At 39.7% G+C, this 15,710-nt stretch overlaps 1 protein-coding gene and 1 long non-coding RNA gene across 6 annotated transcripts in view; one reads left to right on the plus strand and one right to left on the minus strand.

Annotated features, from left to right (window-relative positions):
* Positions 1 to 8,503, minus strand: part of LOC136874084 (platelet binding protein GspB) — a 636,502-nt gene extending 627,999 nt beyond the window's left edge. For 3 of the 4 annotated variants that reach the window (XM_067147621.2, XM_067147622.2, XM_067147620.2), the window contains exon 1: positions 8,206 to 8,462. The gene's annotated coding sequence lies outside the window, so the exon portion shown is untranslated. The other variant, XM_068227653.1, reaches the window with a different exon arrangement.
* Positions 8,504 to 8,667: 164 nt separating this feature from the next.
* Positions 8,668 to 15,710, plus strand: part of LOC136874086 (uncharacterized) — a 57,464-nt gene continuing 50,421 nt past the window's right edge. Inside the window, exon 1 of one of the 2 annotated variants that reach the window (XR_010860217.2) lies at positions 8,668 to 8,803. This is a non-coding gene — a long non-coding RNA (uncharacterized lncRNA). Of the gene's footprint in view, positions 8,804 to 8,874; positions 9,042 to 15,710 lie in introns of those variants that run through there. The other variant, XR_010860218.2, reaches the window with a different exon arrangement.

The following is a 15,710-nucleotide window of genomic DNA, read 5'->3' on the forward strand; positions in this document are numbered from 1 at the left end:
ACACGCACGGCCAACTCGCCCGGTATGTATGTATGTATGTATGTATGTATGTATGAGACTTGGATGAATGATGAATTAAAATATCCTAAATGTAAATAATAGCAAGGGACAATAAGTGCAAATCAAGTCACAGGCAGAGTTATAGAAACATCGAGAGGAACATAAAATAGGATGATGACAGTGACAGGTCAGTGTGAGTGGAGGGAGAAGTAGAATGAAACCATGACAGGAAAATAAAACGCCACTGACATTCTCCACATCTTCATACACTGCCATCTTCCAATAAACTGGCTTTCTCCTCATCAATCCCAGCTCCACTACAGTAATTCCTTCTCAGCCCCCGAAAACGTAACAATTACTTTACCAAAAAATCAACAGTAGTGTTACAATAAATTATACTTGCCTAGTAGCACTGATCGTTATGGCACCATATCTACAGAGTTTGATACCGTGGTTAGCCTGTTCAAGTTCCGTTGCTCAAAAAAAATTTCACCAACCGAATGTTGGGTGCCAGATAGGAGAAGTAGTGGCATACAATTTATAATAACTAGATTGCATGCCAAAAGCCTGGATACAATTACAAACCTCTCCACAGTGTTCACACGGAGTGAGGGCATATGCTGCTGTTACTGGGGATTCGTACATCAGATTGGGGACGTTAAGAGTTCAGCAGACCCTTGATTCTATTCGACAGAAGTAAGCTGTGTGGCGGCACTGGTTTCACCCCCTTCCTTCCTATTATCATATATCACATAATTCATTTCATCCCATTAACTCCTCTGATGAGGTTGACATGAGGAAGGGCATCTGGTTGTAAAATATCACTATGAAGATTCAACCCACTTCATATCAGACCCCGTAGAGAAACAGAGCAGTTAGCTGATGATGACTTAAAATGATCTTGTAAATGCACTGTAGAAAAATAGCTGTGATAGTGATAGCTCTATTAAAGTCACATACCCGAGTATTGGCGGGAAAACCATACCTCATTGGGTTAGGAGGAAATGCCAACCCAGAACCCTGAACATCTGGGGTTATCCCTCCGTGGTTAACAATCGTAGTTGTAAATCGGAGCTTGCTCCACCCAAGGTTAACTACCTTTGAAAGTCAATCATTGAAAGGTCTTTTAGGAAAAAATTCCACCGTCCTGTCCAAGAAAGCAGGAGAAGGCTACATCGGATTCGGTGGGTAGCCACCTTGAAGACATCAACGAGTCGGAGCGTTGGCAATCATCCATTCCTATGTCAGCACATAAGAACAGGATCAAACAAGATCAGATCAACTACATTGCAACTTATATTAATTCTCTACTTAAAGCAGGAAAACTAAAGAACTTGACGGACGAATTAGATAAACAAAAATTTTAGTAGCAGGACTCCAGGAGATGAGAAATACTACAGAAGAACCATTCAAATCTCAAGGCTACAGAATTTACAATGGGAAACCTGGACTAAGGGTTATAAAACAATGCCCCCAATTTGGAACTGGGTTTATAGTCAATGTGAAAATAATAGATTCGATAATCGATTTTCAAGTCTTCTCACCTAGAATTGCAACTTTGAGTTTAAAAGCATCCAACAAAATTTATACTATCACAAATGCCCATGCCCCTACTAATGAAAAGAATTTTCTAACGAAGACTAGGAAAACAGGGAATAGTTTTGGGATCTCCTTGACCAAACTGTAAACCAAATAAATATTAACAATGTTAAGATCCTGTTAGGGGACTTCAATGCCCAACTCGGAAGAGAAAAGAAATACCGAAATATCATTGGGAACTGGGCTCCACATAAACATACAAATAAGAATGGTCAAAGACTTGTTGAACTCTGCAGAGAACACAAACTAATCTCAAAGTCCACCTACTTCAAAAAGAGGTCCAACAAACTTAAAACTTGGAAACATCCTGATTGGAGAAAAGGGGAATGGCAGCTGGATCATGTATTTATGGACAAGACCTTCCACAGAGAAATCTACAATGTTAAAGTATTGAGTAGATACAGGTTCAGATCATTACATAGTCAAAATCAAAATTAAGTTCACACCACTAAAAAAGAAACCAAAACACAATAAACGAAAGAGGAACTTTGATCCACACCAGTTAATTAGGAATGATAAATATAGAGAAGTCACACAGAACATAAAACTGACAGATAACTTAGAAGAACTGGTCCCAATTCTCAGGCAACAAGCTGAAAATTTAGCCCCATTGAACACATGTAAAAGACATGCCTGGTGGACCTCAGAATTGGACAAAATTCATGAAGAAAGACATCAGGCATGGTTAAAATTTCAAACACACGAAATAGAAGAAAGTGCAACCAACCTCAAAAATATCAGGAAAAAGTTCACACAAATTATCAGGCAAACCAAGAGGTACAAAAATTTTCCCCTCCCACATTAATGGTGAAAAGTGAGGACGGAAAAACGACACATAATTACAAGGAAAATGCCGAAATCATGGCAAAAGCATTCATTAAACTTTTGAATTGTGAAGAACCCTAGGAACTTTTAGCAATTAATACAGACACGCCCATCAAAACCCTGCCTGAACTCATAAATCCCCCAACAATCCAAGAGGTGGAAACAGCACTCAAAGAGTTGAAAAATTATAAGGCATGCGGAGAAGACCAAGTTTTCAGAGAAATGTGGAAATATGCCAGTGATACAGTTTGAACATCCTTACACATGGCCCTAACAAAAATCTGGATAACAGAAAAGTTCCCCGAACATTGGACCAGAGCCATAATCCACCCACTCCACAAAAAAGGAGATAAAAGCAATCCAGATAATTACAGAGGTATCTCTCTCTTAGACTGCACATACAAGATTTTCTCCAGAATCCTATACAGGATGATCAGAGAGCAACTAGAGGAAGAATTAGGCGAATACCAAGGATGCTTCAGACCTTGGAGAAGCTGTGCAGAACAAATCATCACTTTAAAATTAGCCATAGCATATTACAAGAAGCAAAACAAACCTCTTGCAATAACCTTCGTGGACTTTAAAAAAGCTTACGACTGTATCCATAGACCTTCAATGTTGAAAATATTAAGAAATTTTGGGCTCCATCCAAAATTAATCAAATTGATTGAACTCACCTTAACCAACACTAAATCAAAAGTCAAGTTCGGGGGGGGAATTCTCTGAGCCATTCATCATAAAAACAGGCTTAAGACAAGGAGATTGCTTGTCACCACTGCTGTTGAACTGTCCCTTGGAATATATAATGAGGGAATGGTACAAGAGTAACCCAAAGAACATCCGAATAAGAAGACCCAAAGACAACATAAGTTTAAATGGCCTAGGTTTTGCCGATGACCTTGCTCTCTTGTCCAACAATATTCAGGAAACCAGACAAGTTATATCACTGCAGGAAATAGCACAGAAAATTGGTCTTGGAATATCTTTTGAAAAGACAGTAATCATATTTACTGACCCACCACTCATAAACAAAATTGCCATAGGAAACCAAGAAATCAAAATTGTAGATAAATTTAAATATCTGGGAGAAATCATAACATATAACCTCAATGAAAAGCCAGCATGGCATAACAGAATAAATAAACTGACCAGAGCACACTATGTTACCAAGAATACCTACAACAAAAAAGGCCTGTCAATAGCAACATTACAAAACTGTCATTCAACCAGAAATAACATACACAAGTGAAACCACCTTCTAACACTGCACAAATAGACAAAATACTCAAGATAGAGAAAAGAATCAATAGAACATGCATCAACAAATCATACCAAAAAGATGGACACTGGAAAGTAGCTTCTAATGAAACAGTCTACAAGGAAATAGAACCAGTAATGAGCTCAATCAGGAAGAAACGCATTTCATTTTTTGGACATCTAATCAGGACACCAGAGAACAGGATCATCAGGAGAATAATAGAAAAATTAGGGAATAGAAAGTGCAAGATTAAGTGGATTATGGAAATCAAGGAAAATATGGATGAACTTCAAATTACAGTGGAAGACCTAAGAAATAAAACCGACAAAATCAAGAAACTCAGACAAACAAACCAGACTGCAAATCAGAATCAACAAAGAGACAATAGGAAGGGTGATTTCCGATGAAGAAAGAAGGATAAGATCAGAGAGAATGAAAAAGTATTGGTCTGACAGGAAACTAAAAAATTCTTTGTATAAAGTTGGCTAGAGTGGCCCAATGAAGGCCATAAAATGTAAATAAATAAATAAAGTCACATACAACACTTTATACCAAAGATAAGATTTTGACAACATGAACAGAAAATTACGATCTACAAACCTATTTTACTAACATATACTGCATATGAAAATATCAAAATATTAGGATTTCAATATTTCTGTATCATTAGGCCCTAATAATAGAAGCTAAAATTTTGTGGAGTATGAAATCTTGATAATCTAACAATACTACACTAGCTGTAGTACCCATCATTGACAGGACAATCACATAGCATGTGCATTCCCAGATTCCGAGACACGTAAGTGGGCACGCCTCTCCCTGTCAGTGGCTTGTTGTGACATACTCGCTTCCTTGCTCTCCTCGGCCCTACAGAGTTTCATATTTCATTATTGCTGATCTTGATTTGATTTCTTCCTTCCAGTATAAAAGAAAAGCCAAGTCTGTCTGTCTGTCTGTCTGTCTGTCTGTCTGTCCAAACCTTGTCCCGTTTCTCTATGGGGTCGGGTATGAGGTGAGATGTCGGCCGTGGCGCGTTTTTTTTTTTTTTCATCGGATGCCCTTCCTGACATCAACCTCAGAGTTGAGTTAATGAGATGAAATGAATGAAGTGATACATGATAGTAGGGAGAGGGTGAAACCCAGTACCGGCACATAATACCTTTCTTAGGTACCAATATCTAGGTACCAATCTGCTGGAAAGGAAAATCACGGGGAAGAAGAATGGCCGAGGACAGCAGAGGAAAAAATTCCTTCAAAACTCGGCACAGAGTCTTCATTATGACCCCCACTATGAAATGAAACGATGAACTGAGAACAATGGTTGCATAGACAAGGCATTGCCTTTAGAAACTGATGATGATATCTTCTCACTGACAAATGCACAGTGTAAGGACAGAAACAGGTTCACATTTGGAAAAATGAAAGGTTTAATGTTTGTGTAGAATAATTTTAACCAGCTTAGCTGCACAAAAAGAAGAAAAAACACACACACACGGTTATGACTGGGAAGATAGCATCCATAGCCTTAATTAAGATACAGCCCCACCATTTGAATATAGTAGTGTGAAAATGGGGAACCACAGACAACCAGCCTTGGGGCTGCCAATGGTGGGTTTCAACTAACACTTCTTTTCAATTACCTAATTTATAAAATTATAATATTTACAGCTTTTCCCCCTTCATATTTCAACTAACAAGGATCATTTTACTTTGGATAACAGTGTGGGACCTGTTATCATGACTGTGATGGCAACACTAATCTGTCGGCAGCCCTGAAGATGGTTTTCCGTGGTCTCCCATTTTCACACCAGGCAAATGCTCGGGCTGTACCTTCTTTCCCACTCCTAGCCCTTTCCTGTCCCATCATCGCAATAAGACCTATCTGTGTCGGTGCCACTTCCAAAAAAAACTAATTTTGAGATGACTGTGGAAAGTGACCTCAAGGAAGACTAAGATATACATATCTCAAGCAAATGCAGGAAGATACCGGAATGAGAAACTATGTACCGGTAGAGATGAAAAGGGCTGCAAACAACCGTACAATAGCATCATTTTGTGACAACAGACCAGTCTGTAGACTGAATACTCGATGATGATGATGATGATGAAACATGAGATGATACTATACACAAGTCAATAATAACAATAATAATAATAATATTTGCTTTACGTCCCACTAACTACTTTTATGGTTTTCAGAGATGCCAGGCACCGGAATTTAGTCCTGCAGGAGTTCTTTTACGTGCCAGTAAAGCTACTGACATGAGTCTGATGTATTTGAGCACCTTCAAATACCACCAGATTAAGCCAGGATCGAACCTGCCAAGTTGGGTCAGAAGGCCAGCGCTCAACTGTCTGAGCCGCTCAGCCTGCCACATAAGAAAGTCATTTGACCTGAAATATATATGAATTCAATTTATACCTGGTAACGGTGTAATAATTTTATAAATCACTGCTTTTTGACCAATAATCCAACAAAATGAAGCAAATGTTTACAGTATCATTGCATCTAGAAAAACCACTATGTGATAATATTTGAGCTTAGAACTCTAACCAGAAAGGTTCTGTCATCTAAGGTTTAATGCATGAACTATCTCAACGAATTTTCGTTCTAGGTGATACATGTGCTGCGGGTGAGTATTTCTTTCCTCAACATTGTCATTAGGAGGTAAGAATTTCACACTGTTCCGTATTGAAGTGAATTCACCTTACTGAAAGGCTGAACCATTTTATACATTTTTTAAACTTATTAGTCAACATTTTCACATAACGGTGCAATGACGATATGAGGAACAGCATCAACTGAAGCATACACGTTACCACACCTTGCCACTAAGAGGTCACAGTCCATGAATCTTCCTTTTCTTAAGTCAGAAGAATCTCAAAGCTGGGTCATCTTGACTGAGAAAATATAACTAATTTGAATACCTGGTCCTTTTGGATCAAACTGATGATTAATGTAAATGGATTACAAAATAAGGTAAAATGGCAGAAGGTGGCAAGACAATACCATAGCAGATATAAATAGTTGAAGAAAAGTGGAAGCAAAGAAGACAATCGAACTGTACCGACTGTAATGCCCATGAACAGGAACATAATAATCATAATTTCATGATAAGAAGAAATTAACTGCCCATTCAATTATGCCTGCACCTAAGTAACCCTCGTTACATCTTTCGGTAGAATGAAAGGTAGCAAGGTGGTGGCGATTACTGTTTTAAGACGAAGTACAATTGAGCAACCATCCTCTATTAATTCTAATCAAACGTCTGCATGGTGGCTATGATTGTTAAGGCGACAATTCTAAGTGGTCTGACATCGTTGTAAGCCAGCTCAAGCCCCATTAGTGGAAAGAGTTTTCACCATCAGAATGTTGACCTGCAGGATAAGAGAGGTAGTGGTATACAATTTCTAATCACTAGATTGTGTGCCAAAAGCCTGGATTCAATTTCAAACCTCTCTGCAATGTTCATCTACAGTGAATATATATGACGCTGTTGACGGCGATTCATCCATTGGACGGGGACGTTAAGCCTGGTGTTCTTCAACACGAGTAGGCTATGTGCCGACAATCTGTTTCAGTCTCATCATCATCATCATCATCATCATCATCATCTCACATCTAGATGTGCAGGTTGCTCATCTGCATCAAATACAAAGACCTCCATCAAACGAGAGCTGAACATGTTCCTCAGACACTCCCAGCACTACCAGCCATATCATAAATAATACTAATAAGAGGAAAAATGAAAGAGGTCTGACCCTTTGAAGAATGAATTTATCGGCAAAAGAAATAGAAGGGCCACAATTGTCATGAAAATTAAAGACTCCCTAGGCTTCACAACCCTAATACCGTCGAGGTTGGAAGAGACCAAGAGTTGACCAAGGAAGGTCAGATGGGAAAGATGAAAGGGACAAGCCTGGCACACATAAGCGGAAGCAGTGCATGATAGGTGAACCATGGTTGCCAACTCACACTCCCAAGTTGAAAGCCACTGGTCCCTCTTCTAGTTGCCACTTACGACAGGCAGGGGATACCGTAGATGAAATCTACTACGGTGTCCAATTAGGAAGTCAGTTCTCTTTTGGTCATAGTTAAAAAGCTATATTATGGTCGAGACTCCAGTATTAAGTACCTTATAAATTTGATTCTTTCAGGTAACATTTACTCTAAATGTATGGGGTGGGATTATGAACTATGAGACATGTTATCGCCTAAATTTGGAAGAGGGCCATTAGGGTGAAGTGGTTCAAAAAGTAGGCCTATCTGGTTACACCAAAACTGTTCATAGTAGACAGTTAAGTCGTAGGTTACAGATAATAACTGCAAATATGTGGTGATGACTGCAAACTATTTCAAAACAATGCTGACGAATCTATGTAAGTAAACTGAACTAATAATTTTGTTGTATAAGACTGAGCATTATGCCTACAAACATTTAATTCTTAGTATTTATATCATCAAATTTTGTTATTTAGAGATTTCAAGCATAGTAATTCCTGTATCTTCTCCCTTCACTTACTCGTTTCATCCTCCAAGAAAATGAATTGCTCAGCGGAATGAAAATTATATATCTCCACGCCCAGTTTGCTCCTTCGTTTGATGCTGCGCTCTCGATACTCTAAAATAGCTCCAAGAAACCAACAGTGGCTATCATCGAAACGTTCTGGTATTCGAACTACCGTATTGTTGCATTTAACACTGTAATTCCCTCGGTGTGACCTACGATAACTCGCCTTTCTTTTTATGCAGCGAGTGTAATATGTGCACGAATCTTACTTTCACATATATTGCTTACTAGAAGTAATGAGTCAAACGTCCATTTGAGCCCAAAATCAGACAAGAGGGTATAAAGATAACCCTGGTGGACCATCTGCGCATGTCACATGCATCAAAAGTTTCATGAGGCGCCATTGCCCATTATAACAATCGAGATTCAATCTATTCAATCTAAATGTTCATACCACGGCCGTCTTGATGCGTCGCCCTAGCTCAGCCGTGGTTCATGGTTAATGTTATGTTATAGGTGGCAGCACAATAGTTTCTTGAACAGGTGATACAGCCCCAAAGATAATTTCATTTTTTTAATTGTGGTTCTGTTCGGCGACTGCTGGAAGGAGGTATGTCAGTTAATGGAATCAGCTGATTCTGGAAGAAATTTTTAGTTCATAGAATTTAAAGTACGGGTTATTGTTTGATTTGTATACTCTGTAACCAGCAACTGCTTTCTTCAAGGGAATCAAGCGAAGGACTGTTCAAGGTCTACCTTGGTTAGGTTGACTATGTATCCGTGCTATTGAATAAGCTTTCACCACCTGGCAGGCGGCTTCCTCGCTTGCGAGACGATCTTATTGTGCGGTGAGATATAAGAGTTCCATTAGGATTAGTTTAGACAGAATGGAAAAGATCGTAGGTGTATGTAAAATGGTTTTTCTTTGAGTTCAATATATATGGGATACACCTTTTAGGGTTATGTTTATTGCGGATTTGCTGTTCATGGGTTTTGTCTTCGAATATGTAAACCGAAGGCTTGTCACGTACCTGATAAAAAGTGCATTTGTGAACTCATCTGACAGTAAGTGTGGCAGATACCATCTGCTCTCCCATTCCAAAAAGAAACCAGATCCTTCGTGTATTTATAATGACCATTGGCTGCAATGAATTTATTATTTTATTGCATATTTTACTTAGGTTCCCAAACGATTTAAGCTTTGGACGTGTCGGCGAACTTGTTATTTTTGGAATGTGTATCAGAAGTGATTACCTACGAATTGGTTGTGATTATTCATTTAGAATTTCAGGTTTGTTTACTTTTTTCGTCTCGTGTTATCACATTTCTGCCTGCTGTCATTTCTTGATGGATACAGTACTTTTGCATCCATCTCTTGGCACAGGCCAGAGTAAAGTGTAGCTTCCACCGAAGTCCCAGTCAACATCCATGGCTGTGACAATATGGAAGTTGCTGGGGTATGAGTAGTGCTGAGTAATGACATTCAGAGCATGACTAGTGCATCTGAGTGTTATGAAAGGTGATGCTCATAGGGTAAGTCGTGCTGCAATAGTACTTTCTGACCCAGTGAGGAAAGCAATGGCAAACTACCTCACTCCTCACCTTGCCTAGTACACTTCATTTTGGTGCTGCCATTGGTTTTTGGGGTTTCCTTATAACCGCATAACCTTTGGTGGTGCTATTTGAGGATCCAACCAGCCTCTGGGCTGATGACCTAACAGACAGGCAGATTATCACATTGGCAGAAGTACTCCTGCAAGCTATCTTTCCTTCACTCTTGTACGTTCTCACCTGGTTTTCTCCTTCATAATGATCCCAGATACACACACACACCCACAATGGTAGTCTATCAGCCCCTTGTGATATAGTTTTATGCATCGTGCCTCTTTTAAACAGTTCTGAAATACATCAGTCCCTCTCCCTGAACTGGGGTAATATAACAAGATGTGTGGTTACAGACTAGAAGGCTGCAGGAATCGTGAGCACCACCATTAATTCATTATGGGTACCTTGAGTGAACCCGTGAAATGAGCACAGGTACGAAGAACACATACCTTACAACAGAAGGTGCACATACTGACCACGAGCAAGTATTGTATAGCCTGGGAACTGCACGCTGCATGTCAGGCCTTAAGTAGCTCAAGTGGCATGGAGAGGACATTATGGGAGATGTGATAGTGGACAGTGCTCGTAGGTTCAAATCTCACACAAGTTTTTTTCTTTAAACACCAATTGCCTGGGATGTGGTAAGCTTGATAGCTTCCTGTAAAAGGTTGTATGTATCATGGCTTAGGGCATGCAGCGGAGTTGGACGAGGATGAGGAGATGATGGTGTGTGGTTAGGACACAGGCAACCAGTTAGCTACGTCATCGTGATGTATTCTAGTGACAGTATATGGATATGTTTCTAATCTATGGAGAAGTTAGACAGAATGCATACAGGAACAGTGCTCGAATCGGAAACGCTATCCAGATAGATGACAACAGACAGCTATAACATTTCGGAGTGTGGAAGGATTTTCGTGGGCTAGCACACCCCTGGGAAGGACGCAGCCTGTTAAAGATCATCCCGTGAAGTCTGCTCGCAATGAAGAGGTTGTCTTGGACGCTATCTAGCTTAACCCTCACACTAGCACACGGGGCATTGCACAGGATGCGGATATTGCATACCCAGATGTTTATACCTGTACCATGTGCCAGGAGCTCCAGTGTCATGATTTCATAGCCCTGGTGGTCTGTCAACAGACCCTGCAACATGTGAACACTTATCCTGTCTTTTTAACAACTATCTTATTTACGGACGAAGCGTGATTCCACCACAGTGGAACCATTAATCACCATATTATGCATTTTTGGAGTGTGGATAATCCCCATTGGGTATGACAGGCAGCTTTTCAGGTACAGTAGGGCATGATTGTAGGCCTATGGTGTGACATCATAAGTGATCACCTTATTGGTCCACATTTCTTAGAGGGACCTCTGACTGGAGAACGCTATGTGGTTTCTCAAAGATATCTGGATGTATATTATGTATTCAACTGCTGAATACCTAGAATTTTGGGTGAAATAAAAGCTAAACTTTATAAACATGCTCCTTATTTATTTACTGTCTTAATTATTGTGTGAGTTGCAACATCTTATTTGGGAAACAGTGTTATTTAATGTAGGACCAGAGTATATTCACACATTGCAGTCTTAGACATCCATAATTGTAACACCACTTTAGTCTGATGAATGCTATTTTACTTACAATGCACACTACTCTACTTTTCAAGTTCCAAGACAGTAGACTGCAAATTTTCAATACCATTTACAATCATGTTATTGGCTAAAAAATAAACCCCACTGTGGATATATCATCGCTGCACCTAGAAAAACTCCTATGTGATAATATTTCATCTCAGAACTCTGACCGGAAAGGTTCTGTCATATAACGTTCAGTATTGCATGATCTAAATCGACGAATTTTCATTCTAAGTGGTACATGTGCTGTGGTTCAGTATTTCTCTCCTCGGCATTATCACATAACTGTATTTCGAGGCATGACATCTGTGATATCCCCTGTGTGTGGTAAGAGATAATTGAAGGAGGTGAGCCCAGAGGCTCTCAACTAGGGGAGTATGGACTGGCAACCACAGGGTTCCTAGTTGAGCCTAGCATTGCTTGCACCTCTTTGCGCTTGCCTTTTCGCTTTCATTTTTCCCATGTGATCGCCCTTGGGCCCTGCCCTCTCTGACCCTTCCAGTATTAGGTTTGCAAGAGAGAGTCTTTCACCGGGCAAGTTGGCCGTGCGCGTAGAGGCGCACGGCTGTGAGCTTGCATCCGGGAGATAGTAGGTTCGAATCCCACTATCGGCAGCTCTGAAAATGGTTTTCCGTGGTTTCCCATTTTCACACCAGGCAAATGCTGGGGCTGTACCTTAATTAAGGCCACGGCCGTTTCCTTCCAACTCCTAAGCCTTTCCTATCCCATCGTCGCCATAAGACCTATCTGTGCCGGTGCGACGTAAAGCCCCTAGCAAAAAAAAAGTCTTTCCACATTCTTTGAGAGACTTTTTTTTTTTTTTTTTTTTTTTTTTTTTTTTACTGATACCCTCATTCTCTGACGTGTTGGAGCTCTTACCACTTTTTACTGTGATTAGTATTAAGAGGGAATGGTTGCCCAGTTGTACCTATTTTTAAAAACATTCACCATTGGTGAAACCTGACTTACTTGCTTGCAACAAATCTGCAGAATTATGAAGAAAAGATGGGATTCCTAATATCAGAACAAAACAAACAAACCAAAAAAACACATGGCATTCAGATATCTGCATCAAGTGTTGTAATACCAGATTCAATTTGTGCGCCACGCATTGAATAGATATCTCATTAGGTGCAAATTATTTTACTTTGTAATCCATTGAAGTGCCCTTACATCATAGCTGCCGTATCATAACATTATCCTATTTGTGTTATAGTTAAATAGCTTTAACACAGTATCCATCAAATTGAACAAAGCTGCTGAGGTTCCATCACAAGAAGAACACCAAAATGTGTTCCACCAATTCACCACTTGTCTGTAAGTCTTGCAATAATGCCAAACAGGTGGATGTAGCTCTTAAATGAAACCCATAGAATTATACCAGGCTGCTTGAAATCAACTGCTGTTGAATGGCATTACCACTCACAGGAATAGCACCACTTCCTATTTGAAGAGAAATAGCTGCCAATAAGGAAAGAAATTAAGACAGGGTGTATCTTCTTCGGAAGCCGGGCCGAGTGGCTCAGACGGTTGAGGCGCTGCCTTTCTGACCACATCTTGGCAGGTTCAATCCTGGCTCAGTCCGGTGGTATTCGAAGGTGCTCATATACATCAGCTTCATGTTGGCAGATTTACTGGCATGTTTAACAACTCCTGCGGGACTAAATTCTGGCACCTCGGCACCTCCGGAAACCATATAAGTAATTTGTGGGACGTAAAGCCAGTAACCTTCTTCTTCTTTGTAATGGACAGTTGCGATCAGCATGTTTTGCGACACTGCTCAATGCAGTCTGTTCCAGGATGAACATTTATTTATTTATTTATTTATTTATTTATTTATTTATTTATTTATTTATTTATTTATTTACTTATTTGGTAAGCCGAATTACAGAGTTCCGCAGTGAAAAATATATTTACAATGGAGTAGCACAATGCAAACATAAAGAATAAGTGAAAGAATAATGAGGAAAAATCATCTAATGTTAAAAATAGAGGAAGAAAATTAAAAACTAACAAAATACTGTAGTCACAACAATTAACAAAAAAACATAAAGCCAAAAGAGAAGACAACGAAAATTAAAGATTGAGAGTAAAACAGAAGAATTTATAGTTAGCCACAGTAAGATAAATACAGATATAACACATAAGTAATGGTATAATACAGTAAAAAAATAAATATTACATTATGTAAAATAGAGGGGACAGCAATGAGAAGACAAGACAGGAATATGAAGAAAATGAGCTAGTTTAAATTAAGGAAGAATCAATTAAAGGAGTACATGAAGACAAAACATCAAAGTTCTTGTCAGAAGATAGAGGTAAGGAGGGTTGAGGTAAGGAGAGTTGGAATGCAGGTAAATAAAGTTCTTTTAACAAGAGGTGTGAATATGGAATATGAAGGGGTGAATTTATCTTGGTTTTGCAAGTTGGAACATGTAGGGAAAAGGATGCAGGTTCAAGAGAACGAAATAAACCGTTAACAGCATTATATAAGAATCTAAGGTTGGCTACTTTCCTGTAAGTAGATACTGGACCAAGATTTAACTTGTCCAGTATCTGATTGCTGTTCAAGTTTCGACAATTACTGGGCTGAGTGGCTCGGATGGTTGAGGCGCTGGCCTTCTGACCCCAACTTGGCAGGTTTGATTCTGGCTCAATCCGGTGGTATTTGAAGGTGCTCAGATACGTCAGCCTCGTGTCAGTAGATTTACTGACATGCAAATAAACTCCCGCAGGACTAAATTCCGGCACCTCGGCGTCTCAGAAAATCATAAAAGTAGTTAGTGGGACGTAAAGCAAATAACATTAAGTTTCGACAATTGGATACTCTGGCTCTAACGGTGGCAGGGAAGAATGATTACACGTGGTCAGTGTGATTCAGATAGTGGGTGAAGAGCTAGACCAAATGGGAGATGCAAATTCAATAATCTGTAGGATGCAAGATACATAGTAGGCTCTGAGGGTGTGGATATCGGTGATGTCAGAAAATCTATACAACAATTTACTGTCAAACAACACTCCTATGTAATTTTGTTTCATTACAGTTGGGAACGGGTTACCAAGGAGGTAGTATTTACAAATAATAGGGGATTTACAAAGCGTGATGGAAATATAGGAACACTAGGTAGGATTAGGCTTAAGATGCCATGTTGAGCACCATTCAGATATTGAGTTAAGCTCACTATGCAAGGAGTTTACATCTGATAAAGAATTGATTCGTTTTGATATTTTAGTCATCTGCAAATAGTAGAATTTCACAAGAAACGGAGGATGTAGTATTAATGAGATGGTCAGTAAATAGGACAAAAGGACGGGGACCTAGGATACTGCCCTGGGGGACGCCAGAATGTACCAGCGTTGAACTGAACCCATCAAAATCACACTCGTGAGTTCTGGTATTGAGGAAGCTCTGTAAGAGAGTTAGGAAGCAACCATGGATATTAAAAAAACTTTCTGAGAGTTTATAGGAAAGAAGTGCTTGGTCTGCAGTATCAGTGTAGCACACGTCGAGCTGAGAACCGGCATTAAGAGCAAATGTTACACGATGGAAAAAAGCCAGATTAGACAGGAGCTACCAGGAAGAAAACTATGCTGCTGGGACGATACATAAGGAAGGGTGAAAGAAAGGAGACGCTGGTGGATAATCTTTTCACAGAAGAGTGACAGCAATCGGGCGATAGTTTCTGATATCACACGTCTTTCCACTTTTAAAAACCGAAGTGATATTAGCGATTTTCCAGTCAGGAAAGTAGCTAGCTAAGATGCAGCAGTTAAATATAACAGCAATAGGATGGGTAAGAGTCGTAGCGGCATCTCTGTACCAGTAGATTTATTTTCTGGCAGGGATAAAAGTATAGACTTCTGACTCAGAGGTGGAAAGATTACTGAAATTATGAGAAGGAACAGGATCAATACATGGAAAATCTAGGAACTGAACAGGTGCAACTAAATTACTCAAAGTAATAGTTGAAAATTTCCGGTTTGTTACTACCACTGGCTACATTATCACCCCGAGTCACTGTGTCTGGCACGCGCTTTGTATTTTTCCTGTTGTTTATCAGAGACCAAAATCTTTTGCTATTACTTCTCACTTCTAGGCAGGCAGAGTTTATGTAGTGTCGGTAATCCCGTTTTAGAAGCTGTTTATGATTTTTTGCAAAGGTCCGAAAAAGTTTTATAGCTGGCTTCAGAAGGCAACCTTTTCCTGTCTTTCCAGGGGCTCTCAAATTGGGAGGGCATGGGTTGGCAACCACGGGGCCCTTAGCTTAGGCCTG

The sequence above is a fragment of the Anabrus simplex genome, chromosome 5 (assembly GCF_040414725.1).
Source record: "Anabrus simplex isolate iqAnaSimp1 chromosome 5, ASM4041472v1, whole genome shotgun sequence".
Taxonomy (NCBI): Eukaryota; Metazoa; Arthropoda; class Insecta; order Orthoptera; family Tettigoniidae; genus Anabrus; species Anabrus simplex.